The sequence below is a fragment of the Rhinatrema bivittatum genome, chromosome 2 (assembly GCF_901001135.1).
Source record: "Rhinatrema bivittatum chromosome 2, aRhiBiv1.1, whole genome shotgun sequence".
NCBI classification, from domain to species: Eukaryota; Metazoa; Chordata; class Amphibia; order Gymnophiona; family Rhinatrematidae; genus Rhinatrema; species Rhinatrema bivittatum.
In genome coordinates this window covers 293743475-293763343 of record NC_042616.1, presented here as the reverse complement: position 1 = coordinate 293763343, position 19869 = coordinate 293743475, and the positions used below count along the sequence as shown (strand labels likewise).

General features: G+C 45.6%; 1 protein-coding gene across 18 annotated transcripts in view; it reads right to left on the bottom strand.

The window, feature by feature from the left end:
* The window catches only part of CLASP2 (cytoplasmic linker associated protein 2), a 963528-nt gene that overhangs the window by 709558 nt on the left and 234101 nt on the right, over window positions 1-19869 (bottom strand). The window contains exon 1 of one of the 18 annotated variants that reach the window (XM_029589635.1): window positions 13273-13427. The exons of the other annotated variants lie outside the window; for them this stretch is intronic. The gene's annotated coding sequence lies outside the window, so the exon portion shown is untranslated. Of the gene's footprint in view, window positions 1-13272; window positions 13428-19869 lie in introns of those variants that run through there. 18 annotated transcript variants of the gene reach the window in all.

The following is a 19869-nucleotide window of genomic DNA, read 5'->3' as shown; positions in this document are numbered from 1 at the left end:
ATAACCTTAGTTAAATTGTCCAAAACCCCAGGACCTGATGGGATGTCACTGTCAGTAGAAATGTATAAGATATTTTGGGGAAAAAATGTGTCTTCCCCTGGGTGAAATGTTTGAGGCATTTATACAGTCTCCAGGTAATCCAGGACATGAGAATAAGGTCACTATTGTGGTGATTCTAGAATATTATAGGCCAATTCTTTTGTTGAATTTCAGCATTAAAAACTTTTAGCCAAGGTAATAGCAGACAAGTTAGAAGCAATTCTGCCTGGTTTAATAACAGCTGAAAAGGTTGGATTTGTTCAGCGGAGGTATACAGTGATTAATGTTAGAAAGATTCTAGAGACTATGGAATTCTGTGTCTATTGTGGACTGCAGTCCCTGGTTATAAGCTTCAACGTAGAAAAGAGCATTTGATTGAGTGTACTGGATCTCTCTCTTTGAAGCTCCTCAAAATTTTGAGTTCTCTGGATGTCATATAAGTGATTAAAGCCTTATATCATCATCCCCTAGCACCTGTTTAGGTAATGGCACATTTTCGGAGAATATTTTGTTACAATGGGGTGCTAGCCAAGGCTGTCCGCTTTCACTGCTTTTGTTTTTGCTTGGAACTCTTCTTGCGTCATGTTAAACAAAAACTTCAGATTTCCAGGAAGTCTTTGAGTGGGTTAGAATTTAAACTAGCTGCATTCACAGATGATATTTTGGTTCATATCACCAACCCAGTGTATATTCTTTTCAGATGTTGCTAAGGAATTTTCTAAACATGGCACAGTCGCTCGATTTAAAATTAATATGGATAAGTATGAAGTAATGCACTGCTTAATTTGGTCAAAGAGTTATAACGCAGTGATTTCACCTTAAAATGAGCAGGGGAATCTCTCAAGTATTTAGGAATTATCTTACCAGCGAATTTATTAACTTTACAAAGAAGCAATGTTTCTAAATTAATTGATTCTTCCAAGAGATTTCCCCAGAATTGGACTGAATTCCCTCTCTTCATTGGTGGGATGAGTTCATCTTTTTCGCATGATGATGTTCCCCAAATGGTTATGTGTGTTTCAGATATTACCCATATTCCTTTTACTCAGAAATTTGCAGACACTAGAAGCTATTATTAAAGGCTTTCCATGGTCAGGAAAAAAAGCTCGCTTAATCCTAAGGTTTTAATGAAACCATTGGATGGGGGGGGGGGGTTGCTTTTCCAGATTTAAAATTATATAATATAGCATATATAACTTGGAGACTGGTTATGACATACTTCTCATATCACTAGGGAAATGAAGGAAAGATTGGCAGCTCCATTTAATTTGGTTTACCTACTGCATACTCATTTGTCTCAAATTCTCTATCCATATACGGCTTGTTGTTTGTTTAAATCATTTTGAGAGAGCCTGGAAGAGGATTTGCAGTAAATTGGATATGAGTAATGGAATTTCTACTTGGTTGTCATTGAGAAGTAATAAAGAATTTTTACCTAGGCTACTTGGTAGAATATTTAAGGTTTGGGAACAGAAGGGAATTCATTCAGTCTTCCAGTTACTGGACAAAGATAACAGTGTGTTGAACTTTTTGATGCTTAAAAAAAGATAATATTGAGCAAGTATTTTCATGCACATCTTCAGATGCATCATTATATTCACAATCTTTAGACAGCAATGCCTTGGAGCAACATAAACTTGGAACTGATGGTAAATTAGTAGACATGACAAGAAGACAGACACATATTGTTTCCACTTTTTATAAGTCTTTATTACAATTGAGTAAGTCATGGTCACTTGAGTTAGGCATATATTTTACTTCCGAACAATACCAAGTCTGTGTCAAAAGAATTAAATATCTGTTAATGCAAACTTGGAAAGTACAATACAAATTCTTTAGGTGGTTTCATTTTTCACAAAGAAAAGTGTTTAGATCCAATTTCTGTTTCTCAGATCAATGTATAAAATGTGGCCAGGATATTGGTACCTTAGGTTATATGTTTTGAACTTATGACATTGTTAAAGCTTTTTTGGTAAAAGTGTTGAAATATTTGGGCTCTATTTTGAATTCCTCTCTACCAACACAGCCAGAAACTATTCTTTTTGATGATCTGTCTCATTTGGGTGTGTAAACTAAATACCAAAAGTTATGGCTTCAAAAAGCTTGGCTGAATATGAAAGAATTGATTCTGCAACACTGGAGGTCGACGGATGCTCTTTCCTTGACAAAATTGAAGAATGCTTTCCACCAACTAATGGTCATAGAGAAATATGTTTGTAAGTATGGTGACTTTTGATCAAAGAGATTTTTCCTGAACATTTGGTCATCCTATATCCAAGTCCTTGCTACATATAGCAGCATATGGCAAGGTTCGCAATGATTTGGATAGTGATGTTTTGGATGCCCCTGTTTGGTTTTGTGATGTCTTTCGAATGGAAACTTGGTTGGGGGCTATATTTCAGTTTGCAAATCTGTTACTATTTTTTTTGTACTTGTTGACTGTTCATGTTAATATTAATAAATATAAAAAAACAACAATGTGCATCTCAATGGGCTCTATCTAAGCTATCAACCACAGATACAGCTGGCCTTGTTACGTTTCTGAAGGTGGACCCTTAGTCCAAGGTAGAGTTGGCGCTACCTGAGAGAGAGTAAACCCTCTTAGGTCCCTACCGTCGGAAGGCAAGGCCAGACAAAGCAGGAGTCAACAGGTATTTTTGCCACTGGAAACCCGTGGGCCCCCCAGGAGGAGCCCGTAGGGACCCGGGCCGCTTGGACTTAGGTGAACCCCCACGGACTGGAGATGGGTCTGAATACAGGCGCCTCCTGCAGATCGTGGAATCCAGACAGCTGGTGCCTCCAGCAGGACGTAAGCCAGTCCAGGAGTCGAAGCCAGAAGAATGGTCGGAAGCTGGTCCAGAGGTCGAAACCAGAAGAATCCATCCAAGGAGGAAGGGAGCAGAATCAGGAACCGGACAGGAAGTCAGGAGCAGGTTCCACGAGGACAGGCTGCAGAGAACAGGAAGCCGGAACACAGGATCAGGACTGCAGGAACAGCACAGAACTAGGAGCCAAGAACTAAAGGCAAGGGCTGAGAGGCAGACCTTGCCTTAAATAGTTCTAAGGAAGGAGGAGTCCCTAGGAAGGAGCCACGACGATTTCCTGTCGTGGCCCCTTTAAATTTAGTCTTCAGCCCCGCGCACAGCTCTAGGCAGGCCCGGAGGGGGAGGAGTCAGCACGGCAGGGAGGAAGAAGCGCAGCCAGGCTTCAGCAGCGGCAACGGCCGCAAAGAGAGCATCGAGGAAGGCTGCCTGGTGCTGTAGGTGCCTCGGAGGCGGCCCGATGCCGCGGGTGAGTGGCCGGCCCCGGTCACAGACTGCCGCGGCTGGCGGCCATAACAGGCCTAACTTCCAATGTTATATCTGTTTCCTTCTTACATCTGTAGTGTAGGGTATACATGTTTAGTAGTGTTGAAAGTTACCATCTCATCTTGTTTTGCATCTTCTGGAGTCTGCCTAGAACAAATTTGTATGTGCATGGAGTACAAAAAATTTTAAATAATAAACTAATAGAGAAGGCAGTTTACCAGCAAGTTCAGTCTTTCTTATTTGACCAACATGTTTCTCATCTTTGTCAAATCCAGAATGGGTCTCAAACCCCTGATTTTTTGGGGATGAGAAAATACTAGGAGTAGAATCCCTGCCCATGCTGGAGTGCAGGGACTGGCTCTATAGCCCATTGCTGAAAAAGTGATTCCAATTCCAGATCTGGTGAGACAGATCTGGACTGAGAGTTGAACAATGTGGAAGAGATGGGAGCCAGGAGAAACACAAATGGTATCCAGATTCCATGATCTTGAGGTCCTTGGTAATTTGGCGCCACTCTTCCAAAAAGGCTTAGATTATCTCCCCTATTGGAGAGACTGACAACTGAGCATTGGTAAGAGTCAAAACTGAGCCCAGGCTTAGGTTGGGTCTGTTTTGATGCCTTAGGCTGTATTCGTGTTGACGAGTAAAAACCAGAAGCTTCTGAGCCGAAAGAGGCAGCAGCTGATACCTTCAAGAAGACTGGAATGGGTGTCTTTGGTAATACAGCTCTTATAAGAGAAGGAGCATCATCGAGAGCTTTATCTATTGCCGGTCCCAACCTTTGGAACTCTTTACCACCACAGCTGAGAATGGAAACGGATAGACTTTTTAAAAAAGGAGTCAAAACCTGGCTTTTTAACCAAGCCTTTAACAACAAGGATTGATTTCTTTTACTTGTAATTTTTAGTGATATACCTTTTAATGTTACATTTTGTATTTTTAAGATGTGCTTTGATCTATAGTTTTATTTTTTAAGACGTGCTTAGATCCATAGCTTTTGTATTTTAGCTTATGTTTGAGACAGATTTTATATTTTAGATGAATCATTTTAAAAGTTATCCTCCTTTTATTTGCAAATGTCGTAACCAACATTTGATTTATGTTATAAACCGACGTGATATGTATCAACATGAATGCCGGTACACAAAAATCAAATAAATAAACAAATAAAAATAATTCTGCTCTTGATTAACCAATCGTCCAAATAGGGGAACACCTGTGCCCCCAGATGGCACAGGTGCGCTCCCATCAATGCTGGCATTTGGTGAAGACACGAGGCGCTGAGGCGAGGCTGAACGGCAGCACCCTGTATTGAAAATGCCTGATGCCTACCAGGTGACTGCAGGAGATCTCGATGTGCGCATACGCATCTTTGAGATCAAGGGAGCAAAGCCAGTCCCCTCTCTTCAAGACGGGAATCAGAGTGCCGAGAGAGACCATCTCGAACGTTTCAAAGCTCTCAGATCTAGGATGGGACAAAGTTCCCCGGTCCTCTCGGGGATCAGGAAATATCAGGAGTAAAATCCTGTTCCCTGCTGCTGCAGAGGAACAGGCTCAATTGCCCTGGACTGTACGAGGGCAGAGAGCTCGGACAGTAGTATTTCTTGATGGGAAGACTGACCCCAAGAGGGACACGGGGAACATCCCTGGGTGCACTTTGGAAGTTTAAACAATACCCCCAACTAATGATGGAGAGAACCCATCAGTCCAAGGTGATCGCTAGCCAGCGATCCAAGAACCACCGCAGCCGGCCTCCTACTGGAAGGCCCGCTGCTGAGGGTATGGTAACTGGCTTGCACTTCCTCTCTCCCAGTCAAAACCCCGTAAGCGAGGCTCGGCTGGGGCACTGGTTGAGGCCTAGGGGCCCGCGGCTGCTTGTAGTGGCCCCCACAGGAAACCAGAGGGTAGTATCTCTTCTGGCAATAGAAGGACCTGAGCCCCTTGCCTCACCAGTCTTCTGGTCGAGAAGGGGGATCCGAGGCACTAGCTGGATGGTCTCATGATGGTCCTTTAGCTGAGCCACTGCATCTCGGACCTTATCCCCTAAAAGGTTATCTCCTGTATGGGAAGGTCTGCCAGCTTCTCCTGGACCTCTGGCCAGAGATTTGAAGCTCTGAGCCAGGCCATCCTGCGGGCTCCAATGTCAGCTGTGACCACATGAGCTGATGTCTCAAAGACATTGTATGTGGAACACACTTCGTGCTTACCACACTCTAAGCCTTGCTGGACCAGCGCCAAGAACGTATCCTGTTGCTGTTGAGGGAGGCATTCCGCCAATTCCTGAACCCACTTCCAGAGGTTCCGGGAATGCTGGGCTATATACAACTGGTAGGAGATGATATGACCCGCAGGTGTGGAAGCATGGGTAAAGCACTGTGTAGCCTTTTTGAGGGCGGATTCTACTACTCTGACTGGTGGGGGAGCTGACACCGCTCAAAACTTAGGGACTTCTGTACAAGCTAGACATCTTCCACCTTCCTATTTACTGGTGACACAGATACAAGATGTTCCTAGATGCATAGGAGCAACTCCTTGAAGATCTCATGCACGGGAACAGCTACCACCTCTTTTGGTACATCAATAAACTGGAGCACCTCCAGAACATGATGTCTAGCACCCTCTTCCATCAGAAGTTGGACGGGAATAATAGACTCTGCCATGGTGTGGACGAAACTGGCATAGGTTAAGGCACGAAGGGCCTGGTACCGGACTCAGAAGCGGCACCCACCAGCGGCCCCGATGGATCTGGACATGCCGAACCTTCTTCCTTGGAGGAACCAGCGATGGGTATTGCCCTGGAGGAGAGAGGCAACAATGGCCGAAGAACCCCTGGGCACCTGCTGCATAGGAAGGACGCCCAGCAGGACATCAAGGCACTCAAGCAGTGATGCTACGATCAAGGGAGTAGGCTCTGGCATCGACAGTGGCACCGATGGGGTCAGCGCTTCAATACCCCTAAGGGCTCCCGAGCACCACCTATTGCACAGTGATCCAGCTCCTCCTCAAAATTCACCGTGGGTAAGGTGGGTGGAAGAGGAGCAGGTGGCACGGAATCGCCTTCAGAAGGAGGGTGATCAATGCCCAGCACAGACATGGGTATCTGTGGGGAGCACCTTGGACACCCGGCTCGATCAAGGGCGAGGCCTCATCTCCATGGGGCCGCTTCGGGGGCAAAACAGTCGATGCCGGTGCGTTCCAGGTACCTGTGCCATGCACTGATGGCAACTGGTGACTGTGTTTCCTCGAGATCCACGGTGCTCGGCCCAGTCTTTCTCCGGTGCCAAGGAATCCGACGTCTTGGACCGCAACAATACCAACAACGGTTGGTCCCCGGAAACCCTCTCCCGGAGGAGGAGATGGAGTGGAAATCGACACCGATGGTTCAGTGTCCATGGGCTCCCCCCAACCCCGCAGTGTTGATGTGCCAGATACCAGCATGGACGGCCATGATTTCCCAGAACCGAAAAGCTTTTCCATTTTATCCAAACGTGCCCAACAACATTTCGGGGTCATCTGGTCACAGAACCGGCAACCCAGGACATCATGCGATGCCCCCAGGCAAAGTATACAAACTTCATGTGGATCAGACAGAGACATGGTCTGCGGGCACTGGGGGCACCGACAAAACCTAGAGGAAGCCATGCTCCAGGCCAGTTAGCAGTCTGTGCAGGGCAGATACAAGACTCCAAAAAATCCCAGAAACCGACCACAAAGAAGGTATAAAACTTACCATGCTGCCCTACTGACTAGGGGGAAATGAGGAAGAGTGACAACGGCATGGATGCGATAGAAACCATAAAAAGAACTCTGAAAAAAACAGAGCAGAGCTCCATAATCGCAAGTCAACAGCACTGAGGAAAAAAAAAAAAAAAAAAAAGAGACTGAAGGGGGACCCTGCATGGCCATGCAGATAGTGGCATTCTGGGCATGATCAGTGTGCCAGTCAAAGTTCTGGAAACCTTTACAGAAATTTTCAGTGCCAGGCTCCATTTGATGATGTCACCCATGTGTGAGGACTACTATCCTTGCTTGTCCTAGGAGAAACAGGGAGATACTACAATCTGCTAAAAAACTAAAACTTGGGAGAAAGTTCACCTTGAAGCAGAACAATGATCCCAAGCACAAGGCCAACGCAACCTAGGAGTGGTTGAACAAAAAAGGTGAATGTGCTACAATGGCCAAGTCAAAATCCACATCTCAATCCAATCGAGAATCTGTGGCACTATATGAAAACTGCAGTCCATAAGCATCATCCAACCTACCTGAACAACCTGGAGCAAATCTGCCAGGAAGAATGGGCAAAAATCACTCCCAAATAGTGTGCAAAGCTGGTAGAAACTTACCCCAATAGACAAAGCTGTTACTGCAGCAAAATGTGGTTCTACAAAGTAATAGTCTGAAGGGGTTGAATACTTATATAAGCAGAATTTTGTTTGTATTTCTTTTTACAAAAAAGGCAGGGAAATAATGAATTGTGACTTTGAAAATTTACTTTAAGAGCATACTGGTTTGCAATAAACATACTGTCTGGAACAATCTGTGTAAGTGTCATTTGTAATCCACACAAATCTGCTGACTTTTTAGAAGGTCAAATACTTTTGCAATCCACTGTACATGTAACGTATACACATACAAATACTAATAGATATAACACCTGATAAACTAATTGTTACTAATCTAAGAGAAAAGGAAAATATCCTGGAAATAAAATGTATCTCATTATCAGCCTCATATTGGGTTTTTGTTTTATAATTATTCAACAAAACAGCCCTACCTATCTTCCCCCTACATTCCTCACCCAACTCCCCAGAATCACAGTACCTAATAGCCTCAGACTTCTCCCCACCCTGTAAGAACCTGTTTGGGAAGTTTTTGCTTCCCACCAGCAAAGGGTCTTGATGAGCCTGTTGCACTGTCTAGTCCTCCAAGCTCTATTGCCAGCTGTCTAGACATTCTAGTTAGCCTCTCTACAGCCTGTACCTCCTGCTATTGATCCATCTTGTTCCTGTTCAGATTAAGTTTATGGAGCCTCTCAGTCTGTACTTGCCAGAGCTTAGTCCAAGTCTTGGTCCTACTTCATGATCTTAACTCCAGTTCCGTTTAGCCCTACTTTGTGGCCGTGTGTGTGCTTCTACTCTCAGGCCTACATTCCATGTTCCTGTTTTGTCCTAAATTGTTTCATGTATCCTGTGTTCCTGCAATGATCGTTCACTGCCTCTGTGGGCACCTTCATAACTCCAGATTTAAGTTCATTCCTTATCTCCATGTGGGTCTTATTTCCCCTGTTACATAAGAACATAAGAAATTGCCTTGCTGGGTCAGACCAAGGGTCCATCAAGCCCAGTATCCTGTTTCCAACAGAGGCCAAACCAGGCCTCAAGAACCTGGCAATTACCCAAACACTAAGATGATCCCATGCTACTGATGCAATTAATAGCAGTGGCTATTCCCTAAGTAAACTTGATTAATAGCCGTTAATGGACTTCTCCTCCAAGAACCATCCAAACCTTTTTTTAACCCAGCTACACTAACAGCACTAACCACATCCGCTGGCAACAAATTCCAGAGCTTTACTGCGCATTGAGTGAAAAAGAATTTTCTCCGATTAGTCTTAAATGTGCTACTTGCTAACTTCATGGAATGCCCCCTAGTCCTTCTATTATCCGAAAGTGTAAATAACCGATTCATATCTACTCATTCAAGGCCTCGCATGATCTTAAAGACCTCTATCATATCCCCCCTAAGCCGTCTCTTCTCCAAGCTGAACAGCCCTAACCTCTTCAGCCTTTCCTCATAGGGGAGTTGTTCCATCCCCTTTATCATTTTGGTTGCCCTTCTCTGTACCTTCTGTTGTCAAAGTCCTGCCAGCCAACAGCACCTAAGGCAGACCTGGGCAAGGGGCGGCCCGCGGGCTGAATCCGGCCCGCCTACGGTCTGTGACCGGCCCGCCCACTGCTGAGAGCAGACGGAGAATGAGGCACGCTGCCTTCCCTCTGCAAGGGAAGGCAGCATGCCTCATTCTCCGCTCCCTCGCTCCCAGATTGGCCGGCCAATCGGGGAGCGAGGGAGCGGAGAATGAACTGTTTTTTTTACAGCGTTCGGTGGGGGGGGGAGGGAGTGACTCGAGCGAAGACACGCTGCCCGATTGGCCGGTGCTGGGCAAGCCTTGCCCAGCACCGGCCAATCGGGCAGCGTGTCTTCGCTCGAGTTTCTTTCCTACCTACCTACCAGTTCCGCCTTTCGTGGTCTTTTTCAGGGGTCCCCAACCACCGGTCCGCGGGAGTTTTTTGCCGGTCCGCAGCGCGCGCTCCCGGTCTCTCCCGCTGCCGTTGCCGCTGGGCTGTCAGCACGTTCAAGCCCAGTGGGAACGGCAGCAGTGTTAGAAGCTGTGGTACCCGCGGCTGGCCTTTTCTTCTTCCCGCGCCTGCACCCCCCCCCTCCCGTGACCCAGAACAGGAAGTGATACACGAAGTGGTGCGCGGGAAGGAGAAAGAGCCGTGCCGCGTCGGCTGCAGCGTCGGTCCCCGAGCAATTGAAGCAGCCAGTAATCGAGAAAGGAGTCAGCAGCATGAGCCTCCCGCGGCCGATGGGATTCTTCTTTCTTGGCCTTCGGGGGCTGCTGCAGCTCCCATTTGTGCTCCGGTGGGGGGGGGGGGGGGAGAGGAAGTGAGAAAGAGAGAGAGAAGCAGCCAGCCAGCCTGTGTGTGATTGACTGGTCAGAGAGCTGATGTGTGTGTGTATGTGAGAGACAATGAAAGTGATTGCTCAGGGAGATGACTGATGTGTATGTGAGAGTGTGAGACATTAGTCAGGGAGGTGACTGACGTGTGTGTGTGTGAGAGAGAAAAAGCATGGAAGTGAGAAGTCTGGGTATGTGGGAAAGCATGAGCGTAAGAAGCCTGGTGTTGTGGGAGTGAGAAACCTGGGTGAGTGTGCATGCATGAGAGAGAGAGACTGCTTGGTAAGGTGACGGTGTGTGTGAGAGAAAAAGACTGTGTGAATGTGAGAGAATGTGATTCAGGGAATGAGAAGCCTGTGCACGTGGAGAGTGAGCATGGAAATGAGAGAGACTGGTGTGTGTGTAACAGAGAGAAAGTGATTATGGGAATGAGAAGCCTGTGCATGTGAAGAGAGTGAGCATGAGAGTGAGAAACCTGGGTGTGTGTGAGACAGCATGGTAGTGGGAAGCCTGTGTGTGTGTGTGTGCATGCATGAGAGCGAGAGACTGGTTGGTAAGGTGACTGTGTGTGTGAGAGAAAGAGACTGGTGTGTGTGAATGTGAGAGAAAGAATGTGATTCAGAGAATGAGAAGCCTGTGCAGTGGAGAGCGAGCATGGAAATGAGAGAGAGACTGGTGTGTGTGTAACAGAGAGAAAGTGATTATGGGAATGAGAAGCCTGTGCATGTGAAGAGAGTGAGCATGAGAGTGAGAAACCTGGGTGTGTGTGAGACAGCATGGGAGGGAGAAGCCTGTATATCTGAAAGAGAACTTGGGAGTGGGAAGCCTGTGTGTGTGTGTGTGTGTGTGTGTGTGTGTATGCATGAGTGAGATCAGGTGACTGGTGTGTGTGTGTGTGTGTGAGAGAGAGAGAGAAATAAAGTGATTATGGGAATGAGAAGCCTGTGCATGTGAAGAGTGAGCATGGGAGTGAGAAACCTGGGTGTGTGTGAGACACATCATGGGAGGGAGAAGCCTGTATATCTGAAAGAGAACATGGGAGTGAGAGACTGGTGAGTGTGTGTGTGTGAGAGAGAGAAAGAAAGTGATTATGGGAATGAGAAGCCTGTGCATGTGGAGAGAACAAGCATGGGAGTGAGAGACTGGTGAGTGAGTGTGTGGGTGTGTGTGTGTGTGAGAGAGAGAGACACAGAGAAAGTGATTATGAGAGTGAGAAGCCCATATATATAAGAAGAACACGGGAGTGGGAAGCCTGTGTGTGTGTGTGTGTATGGCATGAGAGAAACTGTTCAGGAAGGTGACTGGTGTGTGTGCCAAAGACTGTTTGGGAGATGATTGGTGTGTGAGAGACAGAAACTGGTCATGGGGGCATGACTGGTATGGTGTGTGTGTGAGAGACATGGGCACTAAGGAAGAGGACCATAAGTATAGAGCTTAGCTTCTACTGCTGCTTCTGGTGTGTGCCACGGCCTGCAGGGAAGGGGAGTAGGAGAGCTGCTGGAGGGGGTAAGTAAAGATGGCTTTAAGTTTATTTTTCTTGACTGCCATTTTAATTGTGTGATGTCTGCTTTTTTGAAATATTTTATTGGTGTTTGGAGAATGTTTAATAGTTTTTATGAGTTTTTAATTGTTGGATGTTATTCTGTTCATAGCTGTTTTGAAACATTTATTCTGCTTATTAGTATAGTTTTACAATTATTTCTGTGTGGGGATCTATAGCTGCTTGCTATTCTGTTTTCCTAATAAGAGGTGTATTGGTTTTTAGGACCTGATTTAATATTTGTGGTGTTGCCTTTTCATAGATAGGGTTGCTCCTGTTTGAGTGTATTCCAAAATACAGGTGTAACTGTGTGTGGATTAGTTTATGTGCATTACTACAGATCCTGGGAGTATGTTAGGTCGGTTCTGTGTCTGTTACCGAGATGAGATATTTTGCTAGCATGTAAGCGTTTGTATCGGTCTTATTTGTTGTGTTTTCTCAGAGGACATGCATTGGTGGTAAACTGCTGTCTTTTCATAAGTAGGGCTATTGAGAACTGAGTTAATTATATTAGTCCGGCCCTCTAAAACCATCCCAATTTCTCATGCGGCCCCATGGGAAAATTAATTGCCCACCCCTGACCTAAGGGCTCAAACCAAAGTAAAGGTGGATGTCACAGGCAGAAGACATCTTGTTCCTTCTCCAATTACAACTTGCCAGTCTCATCTTTTCTGCATACAGCCTGGACCTGACTTTGGGATCAATCCTATGAATATTATGCCATCACATCAAAATGTGGCCAAAAGGATCCCACAGAGCGTGGCCTGATTTTTTCTGACTTTGACTCACGCCTGTCAAAGTTTTGTTAACATGAAAGAATATCTAAATAGTAAAAATTCTTCTGCTTCCAGGACCTGTATGTATAAATTTATCAAGTTTACAGATAAAACAAAATCAAATCACAGGAAACACTACTACTATCAACACTACTACCAAAAAAAATAAAATAAAATAAAAAACACATTCTAATAAGCTGCAATGGTATCTGACAATGTTCACCAGAAGCTGTATTTGCATACACAGGCTGTTTAAAAAAAAACAAAAACACAGAAAAATATAGAATGTACAAGAAAAAGAAAATAGAATGGTATTTTAAACACTGCACATAGATATGTCCACTGCTTCTAAAATGTTGCACACAAGAACCTCCTTGTGCATACAGCCCACAAACAATTAGAGGGATCATTGATATAATCAAGAAAGCAAAATTTAGCTGCACTATCAGTGTTCAAAATAAGGGTCACAAAATGAAGAATATATATCTTTCAAAGCAGTTTCTACTATAAAGTTGCGAAAGGTCTTATATTAACAATGAATTAGTTATTATAAAATACATACCCTCACATGCTCTGCTTTAACTCATCCAAAATAATAAAAATAAATGTATGCCTCTGATCACACCGGTTATTTACTTACAATTACGATACTATAGGTACCAAAAATAAAAATGCCTATCTTCTAGTATCTGTACTCAATTCATTTCCTCTTGTACATACATACACAGTCAAAGCAACAATACTGCTTCCTTAAGCCATTAGGCCACAGCACTTCAAAATGGAAACTACGAGACTTTGTTGTTAATGTAAAATACGCTAAATCCACCTAACTAGATGGCTCTAAAAAATTAGCATTCCTCAAACGCATCTGAGAAAACCTTACTGCAGCATTTTTTGTTCATCTTGAACGGTGTAGCAGGAGGAATTTACCTTCTTGTATAGCAGTCAAGGGTAACAGATCCGGCACTGGTCAGAGTCTGCAGCCTGTGTTTACTGAGAGACAAAACTTCCTGACAAGTGCCTGAGAATAAGTGTCAGCCGATTCTGCTTCCTGGCTGCTCAGACTGCTTACATCAGCTACCCTTTTCAGCTCCTCAGGATGACGAGCTTGGGTCCTGTTTCAACTCTGTCACATAACTAGCAGGGGAAAGAAGAGGCGCGATTTTCAAGTCTCTCCTAATAAAAAACTCTGCTATTGCCACCTGGTGGTACATCATGGAGCATGCAGAAACCAGATGTGCTGCATCATATGGACAAACATTCTACCACTAGCAACAGATGATTTCGTATCATATAGTATGGTGCAGTCTCCACTATCAGATTCAAATACCTTTATAGGCATGACAACTTTTAAATGCATTGCCAAAGCAATGCATAATGTAGATAAAATAAAGCAAAAGCACATTTATAAAACAGTGATAAGAAAATTAGAGAGTCCAGGGAGGATAATGAAAAGGACAATTCCTGGGTTATGATACTGGTTTGTATTGTCTGTGGTCAGATTAAGTTTGTGGCCTGGTGGCAGGATCCCACATTTTGTTGCAACAGCTGTTGCTTCTCAAGCTTTCATCAGGATAATAAAGAGTTTTTCTTGCTCATTCTTTAGTGGAAAGTCTTTGATTTTCTCTGTCCACTTTGGGAAATGTGTGTCTCTATCATTGTATTTTGCATAGCACAGGAAGAAATGCATTTCTATTTCTACTTCTCCACTGCTGCACTGCATGCAGAGTCTGACTTCTTGGGCTTTCCAGTTTAATTGTCTACATATTTCTATTTCTAGTTTGAGGTCACCTAGTCTGTATTCTACATGTATGACGGAGGTGAAAGCAGACTTGCTTACCTGTAACAGGTGTTCAACAACAGCAGGATGTTAGTCCTCACACATGGGCGTCATCATCAGACAGAGTCCTGTTAAGAAAAACTTATGTCAGAGTTTCTAGAACTTTGACTAGGCTCACTGAGCATGCCCAGTGAGCTCTGTACCACGTGTCCACGTGAGGTCTGTCTTTGGTCTTGTAACATAGAATTACGATAAAATAAAGTGATCGTGTGCCATATGATGGTGAAATGGCACAGTCGACCGCCGACTGGTATGGACGGTAGAGGAGGTTGGCTTGTGCTCTCCAGCGAGGAGTCAAAATCCAGCAGCTGGGCCCGCTTGAGGGGCTGGCTGGGTCTTCTGAGGTCAGGCTTGCCTGGGCTGACCCTTCTGATAAGGCCTAGAAGGTCGACCTCAAGCGGCAGGAGGATAATATCTCCGTGGCTTGAAAGATGGTCGCTTAAGAGTCCCTTCGGAATGTTCACTTAGAAGTGGACGGGAAATCAGAGGGGACTAAGGAAAGCGGGTGCAGCGTTTCATGGTGGTCCTTTAGCTGTGCCACTGTTTCCTGGATTTTGTCCCTGAAGGGATTATCTCCAGCGGAGGGTAGGTCTGCTAACCGGTCCTGCACCTCTGGTCGTAAGTCTGAGGACTTCAGCCAGGCCCACCTTCTTGCACTAATCCCCGCTGCAGACACTCTGGGAGCAGTGTCAAAAATATCATAGGCAGCGCGGACCTCGTGCTTGCCAGCATCTAGGCCTTTTTGAGCCAGAGCATCGAGTGGATCCTGGAATTGTTCTGGTAAACATTCAGAGAAATCTTGGATCTACTTGAACAGGTCCCTGTTATACCGGGTCATGTATAACTGGTAGGAAGCAATGCAAGAAAGAGCATTGAGCCATGGAAGACACGCCTGCCAAAAGCATCCAGGGACCTCTGTTCTTTCCCTGGAGGTATGGAGGAATGAGGTTTAGAACATCGTGCCTTCTTCTGGGCTGATTCCACAACCACAGAATGGTGATCCAGCTGTGTTCTTTGAAAACCAGGGGCTGTCTGGACAAGGTAGGTGGCATCTGTCTTTCGGTTGACAGGTGGTACCGAGCCTGGGTGCTCCCAATTCCTTTTCAGCAGGTCAATTAGGATTTCATGAATAGGAATAGACATGATTTCCTTTGGGGCATCCAGAAACTGGAGTACTTCCAGCATCTTGTGCCTCGAGTCCCCTTCTGTCTGAAGCTGAAATGGAATGGTTTCAGAGATTTCCTTTATGAAATTAATAAAGGAGAGATCCTCTGGAGGACAGCGTCATCTTTCCTCAGGGGGAGAGGGCTCTGACAGCAAATCATTAGAATCCTGGGAAGAGTCATCGGTCCAAGGATCGTAAGGTTGATCCCCTGCTCCCATAGGATCACCAGAGGGAAGAAATGGTGTTAGTCCTGAAGGATCATGTCTAGGCATTGATGGTACCGTAGGAGGCACCAATGGCATCAATAGCGGCACCGATGGAAGACCATGTGGTACAGATAGCAATAAATGTACCGATGGAACCGGTGACATCGATGGGTGAGTCGGTGGCAAGATTCCAGACGGTGGTATGGGTATCGGTGTTTCTTCATCTTCCGATGACAAGGGCATCAGTGTGGAAGGCGGTGGAGGTACCGGTACTCTCGGTTCCACAGGTGGAAAAGCACCGATCAGCACATCCAGTCTACCTAGGAGCGGTGCAAGCACCATGGGTATCGGGTCTGTGACTGGGGCTGGCATTGGTGTCAGTGGAGATTGGAAGCCCTGAAGTGCCTTACCAATGGCCTCTTGGATCATCCGATCCAATTCCTCATGGAAGCCTGGGGCATGTAACCCCAGCTCCAGAGTGGGAGGCAACAGAGGCATAGCTGGAGGGTCCACCAGTAAAAGTGGAGTCGAGGCTCCCTGCACTGATGAAGGTGGGGAACGCCTCTGTGATCCGGTCGCAGAGGAGGATGGGGCCTTCTCTGGACGGGATTTCTGTCAGTGACTCTGTCGACGCAGACGCAGAGGGCTTGCCTGGATCAGTGGATTGCGCCTTCCGATGACTGTGTCGACGCTTTTCACGATGTTCTCCTCGATCCTTCTCCTGAGGCGATGAGGAAGAAGTCAATGCCTTTGGAGTAGTCGATGCTGGTCGGGCAGCACCGGTGTCCCGCTGCTGGCGAGAGGTCGATCGCACCGGCTCAGACGAAGTTGAAGTGGTCGATGGAGTCAGAGGTTTTGAATGAAAAAGAAACTCCATCTTTTCTAAGTGGGCCTTATAGCCCTTCGGTGTCATTTGGGCACATTTGGTGCAAGTTAGGATTTCATGGTCGGACCCCAAACTCTATGCGGGTCTGTGATGGACACTGTCCGAGGACAATTGGGGCACCGTCAAAAACCCGACGCCATGGCTTTGACAAAAATTTAGTTACAGTGCGATCAATGGCCGGTAGGCCCCGAAGGGAAAACTCGACGGGAATCTACCGCAAACAAGGGTAAAGCCTTATCTTTCAACCGCAGAGTACGAATATCGATAGGGGGACCCCTATGGGCTAGAAGTTTTTGAAAATTTAGAAAGAAGTTCTATGAGGAAATTTCCTGTCAGGGCTCTCTAGAGAACTCCTTAACCTGCATGGCTACTGCTGCTAGGAAAAAAAAGAGACTGAAGGGGGACCCCTGCTGGATGCAGGGTTAGTGCCATGCTGGGCATGCCCAGTAGGTGCCAGTCAAAGTTCTAGAAAGTTTGACAAAATGTTCCGTGATTGGGCTCCATCCTGATGATGTCACTCATATGTGAGGACTACCATCCTGCTTGTCCTGTGAGAAACATATAATCTGCATTCACAGGACCTCCCACTCTCCCAACAATATGTGCAGAATCAGGTGTCATCTCACTAACAGAAGCACAAACTCCCTCTATTACCAGGCACACTGTAAAAATGAAAACCTGACAAACATGAAACACTTAGCATATGTGTAGCAAACTCATCATACCATAGCAGCACTAATTCCAAGGACTCAAACCCAAGAAAAGGCAGCAGTTCACTACCAATGCATGTCCTATTGAGAAAACACACGTAGTAAGAGTGATACAAATGCCTACATGCTAGTAAAATACCGCACATCGGTCATACATACAGAATTGACCTTCACCAAATACAGAATAAAAGACTGCAAATTACAAATGTGGAACCAATGATTGGATTGGAAACCTACTCCACGCTCCATCATCCCTCAGTTCTCCCAATCACTCCCTTTCAAATCACCACCTTACACTCACACCTCTGCCCAGCATTTCTTAAAACATCCCCCCCCCACATCCTCTTTTCTGTGCTCCCTCTCTCGACTGCTCGATTCTCCCTGTCCCCTTCCTCCCCTCTCTCCTTCCTTACCCAACTACTCCAACCTCCTCTTTCCCATCCCTTCCAGCTCAGTAGCTCCCACATTCCCTCTCTCTACCATCTCTCCCTGCCCAGCATCCCCAACCTCCCACAGGGTGAAGAGCACAGAAGCATCACTTCCAGCTTCCAGGCCCAGCACGTGAAGATAAAATTGGTGTCCCATCAGACCCAGAAGAGTAGGAATTGGCAATGTCTCGCTCTGAATTAGGTGAAGGAGGAATCAGCCTCCCACTGGGTTAGAAAGAGGAAAGAGGAAAAGGAAGCTAGAGTAGCCCCCTGTCAGGCCCAATAAAGAAGTCAACTGACTCCCAGCCAGGCTGATAAGGAGAGAGCAGCCTCCTGCTGGTGCTGCAGCATACATCCCAGAACCTCCCAACACACCTTTTCAGAACCACAGCTTTAACAAATACTCTGACTCAGATTGCAATTATGGGCTTCTCTAAGCAGCTGAGTTTTTGAAAATGAAGATAATTTATTCTTAACAATGCAGGAAAAGACTGCAAAGAACTTGCTAAATGCTTACAGCTAGCAATTTCAACTATCAGATATATTGTTAAGAAATGGAAGTTACATGGAACTGCTGAGGTACGGTAAGAAATGGAAGAGCAAAAAAAAAAATCTGTCATAATTATTTGAAAACTGGACAGATCAGCAGAACAGAACCAACAGAATACAGAAAACCTGCTAAAAAATTTAGCTGCCACTGGAGTTGTCCACTGGTCCACAGTACAGCATTGCTTACCCAACAGTGATCTACATAGAAGAGTTATCAGAAAGAAACTTTTTCTATGATCTCATCATAAAAATACAGGGATAAGCAAATCTTTTGAGCCATAGCACCCTCTTCCATTCATACAGTTTTGTTTGATCCCCCCACCCCATCCACCAAATCACCTGATAATTTCCTTTCTTTCAGTGATGGATAGGTCAAATCCCAATGAGTGGGTTATGCATCTCTGCCAGCAGATGAAGACAGAGCAAAAGCTGAAGTCACGGCTATATAATCCCGCCCCATCAGCCCGCCAGTGTTCTCTGGAAATGCCAAACTGTGGGCAAATCTAATTAAACTCAAACATTATTAGCAAAAAACAACCAATCGTGATTCTCAACCAATAGGAACACTGAGCTCAGCCAAAAGAAGGAACATATCTAGCAAATTAAGAGCTAGAAAAGTCACCAGTTATTAATGAAGAGCAGGAATCATACTCTGCATTGCTCGCCCTAAGAAGGCTAAACACAAAATCCAAATCCAGCAGCAGAGGGCGGGTCTGGGATTGACCTACCCTTCACAAATGGAAAGGAAATTATCAGTAAGTAGTAGGTAGGTTTGGGCAAAAAGGAAAGCACAGTCTGAAGCTGAACCGCACCCGGAGTCATATGGAGAAAAGGCTCATGGTAGGAGAAAAGGCCTGCAGTTCAGAGACCAGACAAGTGAACAGACTGCTACTAGAAAAACTGTCTTCAAAATAAGCAGCCGCAAGGAAAGAGCACACAGCAGTCAAAAAGTCGGACCTGCCAATAACTCAAGGACCAAATTAAGATCCCACAAAGGTACCGGAAGCCACAACAATGGACAAATATGTTTAACTCCCCACAAGAAACAGGACACGTCCGGACGGGAAGACAAAGGTCCTCCATTTACTCTTCCTCTGTAATAAGCCAGTGCCGCAACTTGAACCTTCAAAGTCTTAAGGGCCAAATCCTTAAACAAGTTGTCCTGTAAAAATTCCAAAATCAAAGCAACATCCACCTTGAGCAGTTGAGTACCTCGCTCAAAACACCAGGCCTTAAAGAACCTCCAAACTCTAACATAAGCTAAAGAAGTAGAAAATTTCTGGGACCGAAGAAGAGTGGAAATTACAAAAAGCGAATAACCATTTTTCAACAGCCGAAGCCTTTCAATGGCCAAACCGACCTGGATCCTCGTGTAGAATAGGCCCAAAGTGACAGATCCATCTGAGACAGTAGCCAGAAGGGACTGCCCACCAGAAGTCTCTGGAGATAGACATACCACAGTCTTCAAGCCCAATCTGAAGCCATTAAAAGGATGGTGTTGGTTTGACTTGCAATCTTCTGTACCAGCCTGCCTATCAAAGGCTAAGGTGGGAACGCATACAGCAGGGCACAATGTGGCCACCACTGAACGAGAGCATCTATGCCCATCACTTTTAGGTCCCGCCTGCGACTGAATTATGGAACTTCCACGTTGCTGACGTTCACCAACAGGTCTAGATCTGGTAGCCCCAGCAGTCCAAAAGGAGCTGAAAGGCCTCATTTGCTAGCTCCCATTCTCCTGTG